The sequence below is a fragment of the Arachis duranensis genome, chromosome 6, assembly GCF_000817695.3.
Source record: "Arachis duranensis cultivar V14167 chromosome 6, aradu.V14167.gnm2.J7QH, whole genome shotgun sequence".
In the NCBI taxonomy this organism is placed as follows: domain Eukaryota; kingdom Viridiplantae; phylum Streptophyta; class Magnoliopsida; order Fabales; family Fabaceae; genus Arachis; species Arachis duranensis.
In genome coordinates, this window is record NC_029777.3 from 46,513,059 (window position 1) to 46,527,182 (window position 14,124).

The 14,124-nt window shown below is 38.2% G+C and overlaps 1 non-coding gene across 1 annotated transcript; it reads left to right on the plus strand.

Annotated features, from left to right (window-relative positions):
* Window positions 1-612: 612 nt before the first annotated feature.
* LOC127739895 (small nucleolar RNA R71) lies at window positions 613-716 on the plus strand. Its single transcript, XR_008000637.1, has one exon. It is a non-coding gene; the product is annotated as a small nucleolar RNA R71 (small nucleolar RNA).
* The last annotated feature ends 13,408 nt before the right edge of the window (window positions 717-14,124 follow it).

Consider the following 14,124-nt stretch of genomic DNA (forward strand, 5'->3'; position numbering starts at 1 on the left):
GTAGTCTTAGATAGATCAGAGATTACATTTGCTAAGCCAGAGATGCTCTGCTTAGAATTCTCTGTCTGTTGCTGAGAAGATGATGGAAAAGGTTTGCTATTGGCAAACCTGTTTCTCCCACCATTATTGTTATTGAAGCCTTGTTGAGGCTTCTGTTGATCCTTCCATGAGAAATTTGGATGATTCCTCCATGAAGGATTATAGGCGTTTCCATAGGATTCTCCCACGTAATTCACCTCTTCCATTGCAGGATTCTCAAGGTCATAAGCTTCTCCTTCAGAGGAGGCTTCTTTAGCACTGCCGGATGCAGCTTGCAATCCAGTTAGATTCTGAGAAATCATATTGACTTGGTGAGTCAATATTTTATTCTGAGCCAATATGGCATTCAGAGTATCAATCTCAAGAACTCCTTTCTTTTGAGTCACCCCATTATTCACAGGATTTCTTTCAGAAGTATACATGAATTGGTTATTTGGAACCATTTCAATGAGTTCTTGGGCTTCTATAGGTGTTTTCAGATGAAGGGATCCACCAGCAGAGTAGTCCAATGACATCTTTGACATTTCAGACAGACCATCATAGAATATACATATGATGCTCCATTTTGGAAACATGTCAGAAGGACACCTTTTGGTTAATTGCTTGTATCTTTTCCAAGCTTCATAGAAGGATTCACCTTCCATCTGTCTGAAGATTTGGACGTCCACTCTGAGCTTAATCATCTTTTGAGGTGGAAAGAATTTAGTCAAGAAAGCATTGACCAGCTTATCCCAATAGTTCAGGCTTTCACTAGGTTGTGAGTCCAACCATGTCCTAGCTCTGTCTCTTATAGCAAAGGAGAAAAGCATAAGTCCGTAGACCTCAGAATCAATCCCATTGGTCTTAACAATATCACAGATAGCGAGAATTGGTACCGGTTTGAAATTCCACAAAATAATTCCGTTGTTAGTATAGTCCAAACCGATAATCAATCCTTGAATCAAATTAAAACTTGGTTGTCACAAGTAACAAACCCCAAATAAGAATTAACCGAAGTATTAAGACTCCGGGTCGTCTCACAAGGAATTGCAATGAAGTGTATGATTATTGGCTATGAAGGATGTAAGGGGTGTTTTGATTGATAAGAGGGCAAGAAATTAAATGATAAGGAAAGTAAATCAAGCAAATAACTAAAGAAAGCAAGTAATAAGGAGAGACATTCATGGCAAGAATTGAGATCATAGGCTTTCTATCCAAGTCATATAATGATTAATTCATCTTATTTAGTCAACTCCAACAAATGGAAGAAGGTATCATGTTATCTTCACATAGGGAGAATATCAAATAAGACTAATCAGTCATATCACGATAATAACAAGAGTCTATCTCATTACGTCATCCTCGAAGATGGAAGAAGGTATCATATTATCTTCACACTCGAAGAAAGTCTAACAAGACTAGCTAATCTCAATCCAAATGTCCCAATCAACTCACTAATTAAATTAGCAAAAGATAAGAGTCAATGAAAATAATATTAGCTAACAATTCTAGATCACCAACATGAGTTGGGTTTTCATGACTCAATATTACCTAATTACTCTCTCCAAGCCAAGAATGCTCAAAATCTACTCTAAAGCCCCACCAAGCATTTTGTCAAATACTTGGTGGGTGTAAATGGAAAGCATGGTAAATATGCAAGAATAATAAATCAACCAACTACCAATTGCAAGGAAAGTAAAACCACAACTCAAATCATCAATAAAAGAACATCAATCATCGAATTTCATTAAATGTAAACAAAATCCAACATGAGCATTCATAAACATAAAAGAGACATAAAAGTAAAATTGACAAGAGAACTAAGAAAAATAGAGTAGTAGAAACAAGAAATTGTAATGGAAACAAGATGAAATCAAGAAATTATGCCTAGATTTAAGATGGATTAACATAACCTAACCTAATTCTAGAGAGAAGAGGGAGCTTATCTCTCTAGAAACTAACCTACATAATGCCAAAACACAAAACGATTGCTCCCCCTTGCCCAAGCTTGAATTCTGCATGAAATAGCATTGAAAATGAGTTGGGTTAGATGAGGATTAGATGGGAGTTTTGGGGTGTTTTTGAGAGCTTATTTCATTTTGAATTTTCATCCTTAGTCACTTGAGAGCACTTTCCATTTTTCTCTGTTTTTCTGCAAACTTGTCTTGAGAATTGGAGGAGAGAATTCACTTCTTCTTCCTCTGCTCGTTTTGTTTTCTTTACTGGGTTTTGTTGAGTCTTGAGTGTGAAGAATTGAGGAACTTCTGTCTCAATCTCCATCCAAGATCTCTTTGATTTTTCTTACTGCATAATTGAGTTAAATTCCATTTCCTTCACTACTGTAATCTTCAATTTCTCTTTAATTACTTTGTGAACTTGGATCTGGGAAGGCAATTGAGATCTAGACTCTGCTATCTAGTCTCTACCCTTGCTTAAATTTTGAATTCCCAGTCGTCAATTCCATTTTCCATTCAGGCAATTTATATTTCTTGCACTTTAAGTTACTGCAATTTACATTTCTTACACTTTAAGTTTCAGTCATTTAGTTTCTTGTTCTTTAAGATTCAGTGCCTTTACTTTCAAGTCTCTTTAATTTCTGCAAATTATCCCTCTCCCTTTACATTTCCTACTATTTACTTACTGTTGGATACAAAATCACTCAACCAATGCTTGATTCGCTTGACTAAATCAACCACTAAACTAAAATTGCTCAATCCTTCAATCCCTGTGGGATCGACCTCACTCCTGTGAGTTTTATTACTTGATGCAACCCGGTACACTTGCCGGTGAGTTTTGTGTTGGATCGTTTTTCACACATCAAGTTTTTGGCGCCGTTGCTGGGGATTGAAATAGATTGACAATGATTAAGTGAAGTGGAGGTCTAGATCAAGCACTTTTTTCTTTTCTGTTTCTTTAATTTTTAATTAACCACTAACTGTTTGAATTTTTGCTTAAGCTAACTAAAACTTCATTCTAGCAATAGATTGAAGTTTCACTAGTTTTCTGGTTCTGAGTGTTTCTTGTTGTGTGTTTGTATGTCAGGTACAAGAAGAGCTATACCCACCTTTCATGAACAAGACGAAAAACTTCATTCTAGCAATAGATTGAAGTTTCACTAGTTTTCTGGTTCTGAGTGTTTCTTGTTGTGTGTTTGTATGTCAGGTACAAGAAGAGCTATACCCACCTTTCATGAACAAGACGAACGAACCATCAGGAGATTAAGAAGAGTTGAAAGAGGGAAAAACATTGTTGGAGAGGAAGAATCTGAGGAAGTAATCTCAATCAGCCAGAAGGAGGGGTCAACAATAACCCACAATAGAGGAGAGTACTGGCCTCCTATACATTTGCAAATGCTAGACATTGTGAAAGTAGCATTCTTACCCCTAATGTCAATGCAAACAACTTCGAACTAAAGCCACAACTCATCACATTGATCCAAAATAACTGCTCTTTTGGAGGAGGACCATTGGAGGACCCGAACCAACATCTATCCACTTTCTTGAGGATCTGTGACACAGTTAAAAGCAATGGAGTGCACCCTGACATATACAAGCTGCTATTATTCCCATTTTCTCTCAGGGACAAAGCCACTCAATGGCTAGAAACATTTCCAAAGGAGAGCATCAACAGTTGGGATTATTTGGTGAGCAAGTTTCTTGCCAAATTTTATCCCCCTCAAAGGATCATAAGGTTGAAGACTGAGGTGCAGACATTCACCCAAATGGATGCTGAAAATCTATATGAAGCATGGGAAAGATATAAAGCTCTGTTGAGGAAATGTCCACCAGAGATGTTCACTGAGTGGGACAAGCTGCAGAACTTCTATGAAGGACTTACTCTGAAGGCTCAAGAGGCACTTGATCACTCAACTGGAGGATCATTGCAATTGATGAAAACTGCAGAGGAAGCTCAAAACCTCATTGATAAGGTGGCCGATAACCAATACTTCTTTGCTCACCAAAGGCAACGCCAACCATTACAGAGGAAAGGAGTGTTAGAATTGGAAGGAGTGGATACAATTCTGGCTCAACATAAAGTGATGCAGTAACAGATTCAGCAACAATTTGAGCAAATGGCCAAGAGAATTGATAGCCTTCAGGTTGCATCAGTGAGTGCCACAAGCCAACCATCGACTCCTTGGGGGCAAAATGAAGAGAACCAAGAAGAAAAGCAACAAGAGCTAGTGCACTATATGCACAACCAAACTTCTGGATCAAATGAGGTGTATGGTGACACCTACAATCCATCTTGGAAGAACCACCCAAACCTTAGGTGGGGAGACAATAATAATCAAAACCAACAACCATGGCAAAGGAACTCAGCTCAAAACACTCCAAGAAACAACCAAAATCACAACCAGCAGCCAACTAACCAAAATCCTTACAGAAAACCCCAAAACAATTACCCCAACTCCAACCATTATCCATCCAATAACCAACCAACTAACCAAAACACTTACCATCATCCATCAACACCCCAAAACCAACCAACCTCACAAGACGCTCAGAGAATTACTAATCTGGAGATGCTCATGGAAAAGATGATGAAGAACCAAGAAATGACAACAGAGAACCAAGAAGCATCCATGAGGAGCCTAGAGAGGCAAATTGGGCAAATCTCCAAGCAGATTTCTATTGAGAGACCTTCAAGCTCACTACCAAGCGACACCATTCCTAATCCAAAAGAAGAATGCAAAGCTGTACAACTAAGGAGTGGGAAGACATTGGTAGATAGTAACAAAGGGGCAACCAAGAAGCTCATGGAGAGTGACAAAGAGCCAACAGAGAAAGATGGAGCTAACAACAAGGACATAACAAGTAAGAATGTCCCAAAAGCGCTCACAGAAGAGAACAACCAACCACAGAATGTAAAAAAGGGAAAGCAGATCATGGAAGAACCAAGTCCAAGACAGCAGCAAGTGGAGAAGAGTCTTATACCTCCACTACCTTATCCACAGAGATTCCACAAAGAAGCAAAGGAACAACATTTCCACAAATTCCTTGAGACTTTCAAGAAGCTAGAGATCAACATACCCTTGGCTGAGGCATTGGAGCAAATGCCTTTGTATGCCAAGTTCTTAAAGGAGCTCATCAATAAGAAAAGAAGTTGGCTGGAGAAGGAGACTGTGCTGCTCACTGAAGAATGTAGCGCTGTGCTTCAAAAGGGAATCCCACCAAAGCTTAAAGATCCAGGGAGTTTTGTAGCTGCTTGCACCATAGGCAAAATAACATTAGACAAGGCTCTTTGTGATCTTGGAGCTAGTATCAACTTAATGCCCGTGTCCATGATGAGGAAGCTTGCAATAGAATAACTCAAACCTACTAGGATGTCACTAGTTATGGCTGATAGATCAATTAAGACACCTAATGGAATAATGGAGAATCTGTTAGTAAAGGTTGGGGAGTTTATCTTCCCTGTGGATTTTGTGATCTTGGACACTGAAGAGGAAGAAAATAATTTAATCATCCTGGGAAGACCATTTCTAGCAACTGCAAGAGCTATTATCGATGTGGAAAAGGGAGAGATGATCTTCAGAGTACACAATGAGCAAATGGTCATAAATGTTTTCAAGTCAATGCAACACCCTCATGAGCAAGAGGATTACCTGAGAGTGGACATGATAGAGAGCCTGGTGGAAGAAATGTTAGACACTAATAACCAAGATACAATAGAGGAACAAGCAGCTGAAATCTCTATTGACAAGGAGGTGAAACCAAGGAAGAAGGAAGAAGTACAAAAACAAGAACCCATCTCAAATATGCATTCATTGGCACATTAGAAAGATGCCCAGTAATCATCAATTCATCCCTGACAAAAAAGGAAGAAGGAGAACTTCTTGATGTACTCAGAACTCACAAGGATGCTTTAGGATGGGCCATTGATGACCTGAAAGGCATTAGCCCTGCAGTGTGTATGCATAAAATCCTCTTGGAGGACAATTTCAAACCAGTGGTTCAACCTCAGAGAAGGCTAAATCCCACAATGAAGGAAGTTATCCAGAAGGAAGTAATGAAGTTATGGAATGCAGGGATAATTTATCCTATCTCTGGTAGCTCATGGATAAGCCCAGTTCAAGTGGTACCAAAGAAGGGTGGGATGACAGTCATTGTTAATGAGAGAAATGAACTCATTCCCACAAGAACTATGACAGGATAGAGGATGTGTATCGACTATAGGAGGCTGAATGACGCCACACACAAAGATCATTTTCCACTTCCCTTCATTGACCAGATGCTTGAAAGATTGGCCGGCCATGCTTACTATTGCTTCCTGGACGGCTATTCTGGGTATAATCAGATAGTGGTAGATCCAAAGGACCAAGAAAAGACCTCATTCACATGTCCATTTGGAGTTTTTGCCTATAGAAGGATGCCGTTTGGGCTATGCAATGCCCCAGCCACCTTTCAAAGGCGTATGCTCTCCATTTTTTCAAATATGGTCGAAAAGTTTTTAGAGGTTTTCATGGACGACTTTTCTGTTTTTGGTGACAATTTCAATGCTTGCCTGAAAAATCTAACTCTTGTCTTGAAACGGTGCCAAGAAACTAATTTGGTTTTAAACTGGGAAAAGTGCCATTTCATGGTGCCCGAGGGGATTGTTCTTGGTCACAAAGTTTCAAGAAAAGGGATAGAGGTTGATAAGGCAAAAGTGGAGATCATAGAGAAGCTCCCTCCACCAACTAATGTGAAATCTGTTAGAAGTTTCTTGGGGCATAGAGGATTTTATAGAAGGTTTATTAAGGATTTTTCTAAAATAGCCAAACCTTTGAGTAATCTGTTAATGATTGATAATCCTTTTGCTTTTGATGCGAACTGCCAGCATGCCTTTGAAACTTTAAAAAACAAACTCACAACAGCACCAATCATCACACCCCCGGATTAGGGACTCCCTTTTGAACTCATGTGTGATGCAAGTGATATTGCAATTGGTGCTGTGCTTGGACAAAAGAAGGGAAGCTTGCATCATGTCATATATTATGCAAGTAAGGTGCTGAATGAGGCTAAAAAAAATTATACCACAACAGAGAAGGAATTATTAGCTGTAGTTTATGCATTTGATAAGTTTAGATCATACTTGATAGGATCCAAAATTATGGTTTATACTGACCATGCTGCCCTTAAGTATTTGATGTCAAAGCAGGATGCTAAACCAAGACTTATCAGGTGGATATTGCTCCTACAAGAGTTTGACATTGAAGTAAAGGATAGGAAGGGCATTGAAAGCCAAGTTGCTGATCATTTGTCGAGGCTACCACAAGAAACAATTTAAAAAACCTCCCAACCCGTGAATGAAAGCTTCCCAGATGAACACCTCTTGCAGATCCAGCAAGTACCTTGGTTTGTTGACATAGCAAACTACAAAGTGGGGAGGAAGATACCTCAAGAGTTCTCTAAGCAACAAGTGAAGAAGTTAATCAATGAAGCAAGGAAATTCTTGTGGGATGAACCCTTCCTGTTCAAGAGATGTTCTGATGGAGTAATTAGAAGGTGTGTCCCTGAGAGTGAAATAAGGGATATATTGTGGCATTGCCATGGTTCAGCTTATGGTGGACACTTTGGTCCAGAAAGAACAGCTGCAAAGATACTGCAGAGTGGCTTCTATTGGCCAACTATCTTCAAAGATGCCAGAGAATTTGTTCACCAATGTAATGAATGCCAGAGAGCAGGAGGATTGACAAGAAGAAATGAGATGCCGCAGAATTTCATTTTAGAATTAGAATTATTTGATCTATGGGGAATTGACTTCATGGGACCCTTCCCCCCTTCCTATTCTTTCAGATATATCTTAGTAGCAGTGGAGTATGTCTCAAAGTGGGTGGAAGCCATAGCTACAACTACCTGTGATGCACAAATTGTCCTCCAATTCCTCAAGAAGCACATTTTCACTAGATATGGAGTACCCAAAGGTCTTATTAGTGATGGTGGTAGTCATTTTTTGTAACAAACAAATGGAGAAACTACTTCATAAATATGGAGTTATTCATAAAGTAGCCACACCATACCACCCTCAGACTAATGGGCAAGCTGAACTAGAAAACAGAGAATTGAAGAAGATCCTAGAGAAGACAGTAGGAAGCACAAGAAAGGATTGGGCTAGGAAGTTGGAAGATGCACTCTGGGCATATAGGACAGCTTTCAAAACTCCCATTGGGAAGTCCCCCTTTCAGCTATTGTATGGCAAATCTTGTCATCTCCCTGTAGAGCTTGAACACAAAGCTTTTTGGGCTACCAAACACTTGAACCTTGACTCTGAAACAGTAGGGGATAAAAGATTGTTGCAGCTAAATGAGCTGGATGAATTTAGGCTAGAAGCCTATGAAAATGCCAAGATATACAAGGAAAAAGCCAAAAGGTGGCATGACAGGAGGATTTTGAAGAAAGAATTCAAACCTGGGCAACAAGTACTCTTGTACAATTCACGACTCAAGATGTTCCCTGGCAAGCTTAAATCTAAGTGGACTGGCCCATATTTGGTAACTAAGGTTTTTCCTTATGGGAGTATTGAATTACTAGACGAAGCAACAAAGAATCAATTCACAGCAAATGGTCACAGAGCAAAGCTGTACCTAGGAGGACAATGGGACAAGGAAAAGGAGGTTCAGAACTTACAGCCTTCTTGAAGTAAAAATGAAAGATGTCAAGCTAGTGACATTAAAAGAGCGCTTATTGGGAGGCAACCCAACCTGAGGTAGTTTTCTTTTCATAGCTTTTTCAATAAAAAAAATTTGTTGAATAATTGGTATGCATTGTAAGGAGCTAAGTTTGGTGTTGCACATCAAAACAATTTAAGGGGGAATGAAAGATTCTAAGTTTGGTGTCCCACCAAAATCTCATTTAAAAGCACATTCTCACTTCCTGAACAATACTAGCTCCAAGCAAGCAGACAGATTATTCAACTACTTAACTGCTTTCTAGTTTTAATTCCATAACCTTTAGCAAGGACACAAGGTTTCACATATGGTTAAGTTGATGCATGAAAAATAGTGGCAAGGAACTAAGTTTGGTGTTCACATATCAAAGTAAGTTCAAAAAGCCATAATCATTTTTAGACTAACCAATTGCACAAAGGCTTTAGAAGCAAGCAACTTTTGAGAAATATGCAGGAAATCAGCCAACAATTGAAGACAATTTGCATTGTGACTCAAAAGGGATACAACAGAAGGAAGAATCAAAGGGCTACAACTTCAAAGGTTGTATCTAGACTTAATCCTTGCTGCTATAAATTGTTTTGAATCTGGGAACCCTTATATATCTTGCTAAAGTGTTTATCTAGTTGCAAGTGGAGTTGTTTGATTAAGTATGTTAGTCTGCATAATGCTTGTCATTCATCACTTAGCTTTAGATTTTGTTTTGTTTCCCATATGCTTGAATAAAAGAGAAATGTTTGAATTAGAAAGTAAATATCCAATGTTGCATAAGTTAGAATGGAAGTTAATGGTGGTATATGTGTTTGATTAAATGCATAATTCATGAAATAATTGCTGCATAATGTCATTTTCATTGAAGTGTGAGCTAGCTTGCTGTCATAAAGGTTCCTATCAGTAAAGAAAAAAATCCCTTGAGAACAAAATAAAACAGAAAGAAAAAGAAGAAGAAAAAGCCAATGTGGCAAGAAAAACAAAGAATAAAGGCTGGGCACCAATAGCTTGGACCCTAGGACACGTGCCTGTGGTGTTCTTGTACTAGGATATGCTTGGATAAGTAAATTCTAAGGGGTATTTCAAAACTTGACCACTTAGATCAACTGATTTGGGATGGCCAATTAAAAGTCCACAATAAAGAGCAACCTAGCTACAGAACATTTAGTTATCCAAAGAGATGCTGGGCATCAATGATCCTAGGAGGAAATAGTGAGCCATGTGTCTGTGGTAAAGAGATGTTGAGTAAAAATAAAGCCAAAGGCTACTACAACATTTGACACCAAGCCTTCAAAGAATAATAAGCTTGTTAAGCAAAACAAGAAAAGAAAAGTTAGCAAGGGAGCAAGTAAAAAGTAAACCTTACAACAGCAAGTTTAGTAAGCCTTTGAGAAAAAGTGTACATTATGTAACAGCAAACAATAACCGAGTTATCATTGTCTGCATAAAAACTCCATGAACCAAGTTCTGCTATATGCCTAATAAGGATATGCATGCTTTTCTTTATTTTCATTTCATTTCCTCTTAATTTTGATGCTTGCTTGGGGACAAGCAAGATTTAAGTTTGGTGTTGTGATAACAAGTCATCATATACCCATTTCTCAAGCTAATTTCACTTATTTCACTAGTTTTTATGCACTTTCTTGCACCATAAGTAAGCAATTTAGAGTGGAATTGCATGTTTTATTTGAATCAATCAACCACCACTTAATTGATGCTAAATCATGAGGTTTAAGCTAAATTTAATTAAATTTTAATTGATTTATAAACCTTGTGAATTTAGTGATACTTTGATTGGTTGATTTGATTATTTGTAGGTGAAGAAAAAAAAGAAAAGAAGGAAGCGTGGTCTAAGAAAGCGTGGCCCAAGGAAGAAAAGAATGTAGCGCATGGAAGGGAGGAAGCCACATTGCTCTCCACGAGAGCACACTGCCCTCCAAGGGAGCACAACAATGAACCAAGCATTCAAGGCTTCACTGCCCTGCCCTCCTTGAGGGCGGAGCACAATTCTAGGCCAAGAAACAAAGAAAGGAAAAATTCTGCCCTGCCCCCCTCAAGAGCAATATCGGGCTATCACCAAAATAAATCAAGGGAGATTGTCTCCAAGTGCCACCCATGGGTTTCGAACCCAAGAACAAGAAGGAAAGAAGTAGCGCTCAAATACAAGGAAAACAAGCAAAAATTGGTTTGTTTTCAACCTCCAAGGATCGAACATAGCACCTTGAGGAAGCAAAGAACTAGGCGCTACTTTGGTGCCAAGAAACCCAAGAAAAAAAGGTTGGTGCCAAGGAACCCAAGGAAGAAATGCAACAAAAAGCCATCCAGCAAGGTTCGAACCTGGGACCTCACCCAAGGACAAGGAAAGCCTGCGCTGCCCTGCCCTTGTGGAGGGCAGGGCAGCATTTCTTGGTGCATGGCACACAAATTGGCACGGCCAGAATCTTGGGCGCGCGCAGCTTGTATGCACGGGCAGGGAGGCAAGGCGCACCATGGCAACATTGCCCTGCCCTCCACAAGGGTAGGGCAGCATCCTGATTGCCTCATCACACAATTTTTCTGCTCTGCCCTCCACAAGGGCAGGGCAGCCTCCTGGGAGCAACATGGGCTGAATTTCACTCAAAAATCCAACTAAATTCATTTCTTCACCAAATAAAAAAGCCCACTCAAAATTCTTAGATCCAAAATAGAAAGTGTATAAATAGGTGTTAGTTAGGATTAGATGGGAGTTCTGGGGTGTTTTGTGAGCTTATTTCATTTTGAATTTTCATCCTTAGTCACTTGAGAGCACTTTCCATTTTTTTCTATTTTTCTGCAAACTTGTCTTGAGAATTGGAGGAGAGAATTCACTTCTTCTTCCTCTGCTCGTTTTGTTTTCTTTACTGGGTTTTGTTGAGTCTTGAGTGTGAAGAATTGAGGAACTTCTTTCTCAATCTCCATCCAAGATCTCTTTGATTTTTCTTACTGCATAATTGAGTTAAATTCCATTTCCTTCACTGCTGCAATCTTTAATTTCTCTTTAATTACTTTGTGAACTTTGATCTGGGAAGGCAATTGAGATCTAGACTCTACTATCTAGTCTCTGAAGTCTTGAGTTTCTTGTTCTTTAAGATTCAGTGCCTTTACTTTCAAGTCTCTTTAATTTCTGCAAATTATCCTCTCCCTTTACATTTCCTGCTATTTACTTACTCTTGGATACAAAATCACTCAATCAATACTTGATTCGCTTGACTAAATCAACCACTAAACTAAAATTGCTCAATCCTTCAATCCCTGTGGGATCGACCTCACTCCCGTGAGTTTTATTACTTGATGCGACCCGGTACACTTGTCGGTGAGTTTTGTGTTGGATTGTTTTCCACACATCACAAACATATCAAGGCATCGAATGGAATTAAAGTGAATTAAATTTAGCTATTCTAGGGCCTAAAAAGCATGTTTTCACATTTAAGCACAAATCAAGGGAGAATTGCAAAACCATGCTATTTCATTGAATAAATGTGAGAAAAAGTGATAAAATCCCCCAAAATAAGCACAAGATAAACCACAAAATTAGGGTTTATCAAATCTCCCCACACGTAAACCAATCATGTCCTCATGCTAAGAATAAAGAAGGACAAGAAAAGGGTATGAACATTTATTCAATGCAAAGAAACTATATGCACCTATCTATATGAATGCAACTAAATGCAAAATGATTCTACCTACTTGGTCAAAAGCAAATCAATCTCCAGGAGCATGTATGAACAAGTTGGGCTAAGATTATATAATGATTCATGAATCCTACCAATTCAAATATCAAAATGAGGTTCAAATAGACTTGCAAGAAGAAAGCTCATGAAAGCCGGGAACAAGGAATTGAGCATCGAACCCTCACCGGAAGTATATCCGCTCTAGTCGCTCTAGTGTATAGGGTTGATCCACTCAATTCTCTTCTACTCATGCTTTCCAAGATTTGTTTTTCATCTAACAATCAACAATTATTCAATGCATGCATACATTCATCATGAGGACTTATTCATAGGTTGTAATGGGGCTAGGGTCAAGGTAGGATGCATATGATCAAGTGAGTTTAGAATTTGAATCTTTGATTAACCTAAGCTCTCACCAAACACATATAACAACCTATACAACTCTAATACATAACCTAGCTACCCATGATTCCCACTTTTTCACATACTCATGCATTCTTTTTAATTCACATTCTATATGCATTGACTTTTATTGAACTTTACTTTGGGGCATTTTTGTCCCCTTTTTATTTCTTTTTTTCTTTTTTTCTTTTTCTATATATATATATTTTTTTTTTCTTTATCATTTTTTTCACATTTTTTTGTTTTTTTCAAAAATATATACAAATGTATCAATGCATATGGTTTTACATATAGTGGATGAATATGTACCCAATTCCCAATATTTTTAACAAAAATAAAAATTACACTTTTATCTCAACCAATGCCCCAAGTTTCCCATACCCAAATGATACATCCTCACTAGCCTAAGCTAATCAAAGATCTAAATTAAGGACATTTATTATTTTTCACTTAGGGGTAGTGATGTGCTAAAATTATGAACAAAAGGGATTAAATAAGCTCAAATTTAGCTAACAATGGTTGATAAAAGGTAGGCTAATTGGCTAAGTGAGCTAAATAAAATGATGCCCTCAATCATATAAATGCATGTATACATGGAATTATGGACATAAAGAATCAAACAAATCAAAGATTATAATCATAGAAAGAGAACAATGCACACAAGAATAGAAAATAAGTGGTTATAAGATGTAACCACGCAATTAGGCTCAAAACTCACATGCTTGTGTTCTTAGCTCAAAAACCATGTTCCAAAATAAATTCTTCAAGCAAGTTCAACAGAATTTTTTTAAAATTGGTAGGGTGGCCTAAAATCAGTTTATTGGAAAAGAAATCATTACCCTAACCAAGTAGTCCTAACATAAAAAGAAATGATAGAATATATACAAATTATAACTAACATCCAACCTATCTTGCAATGCAACAACTAACTAACAAAGACAAAAATTAAAAATTGGTGTTGAAAAAGGAAGTTGTTACCCATGGAGGTCAGTCGGACGACCTCCCCACACTTAGAAATTTGCACCGTCCTCGGTGCATGCAAAGAAGAACAAGGTGGATGGGTAGCTACAATTGATGAGTTTCTTCAAAGGGTTGTGTGGGTGAACTTGTTTGTTGCCCCATTTGAAGCTTTTCCATTCCTTTTCTTCTTGATTGCCAACATCAAAGGAGAGAAAAAGAAAGAAAATTAAGCCTAAAACAAAGATAGCAAAGCATATAGAACATAGGCGGGGGCTATTGCCAAATAAGAGTAGGGTTCTCACTACATGTTAGCTACGCATGTGAGTGAGAAAGCAATTCAAGCAAAGGCATACTAACTAATACTTGATGCAAGAGTAAATTCAAAGCATGAAGAGCATTCAAAAGCATCAAGTTCGA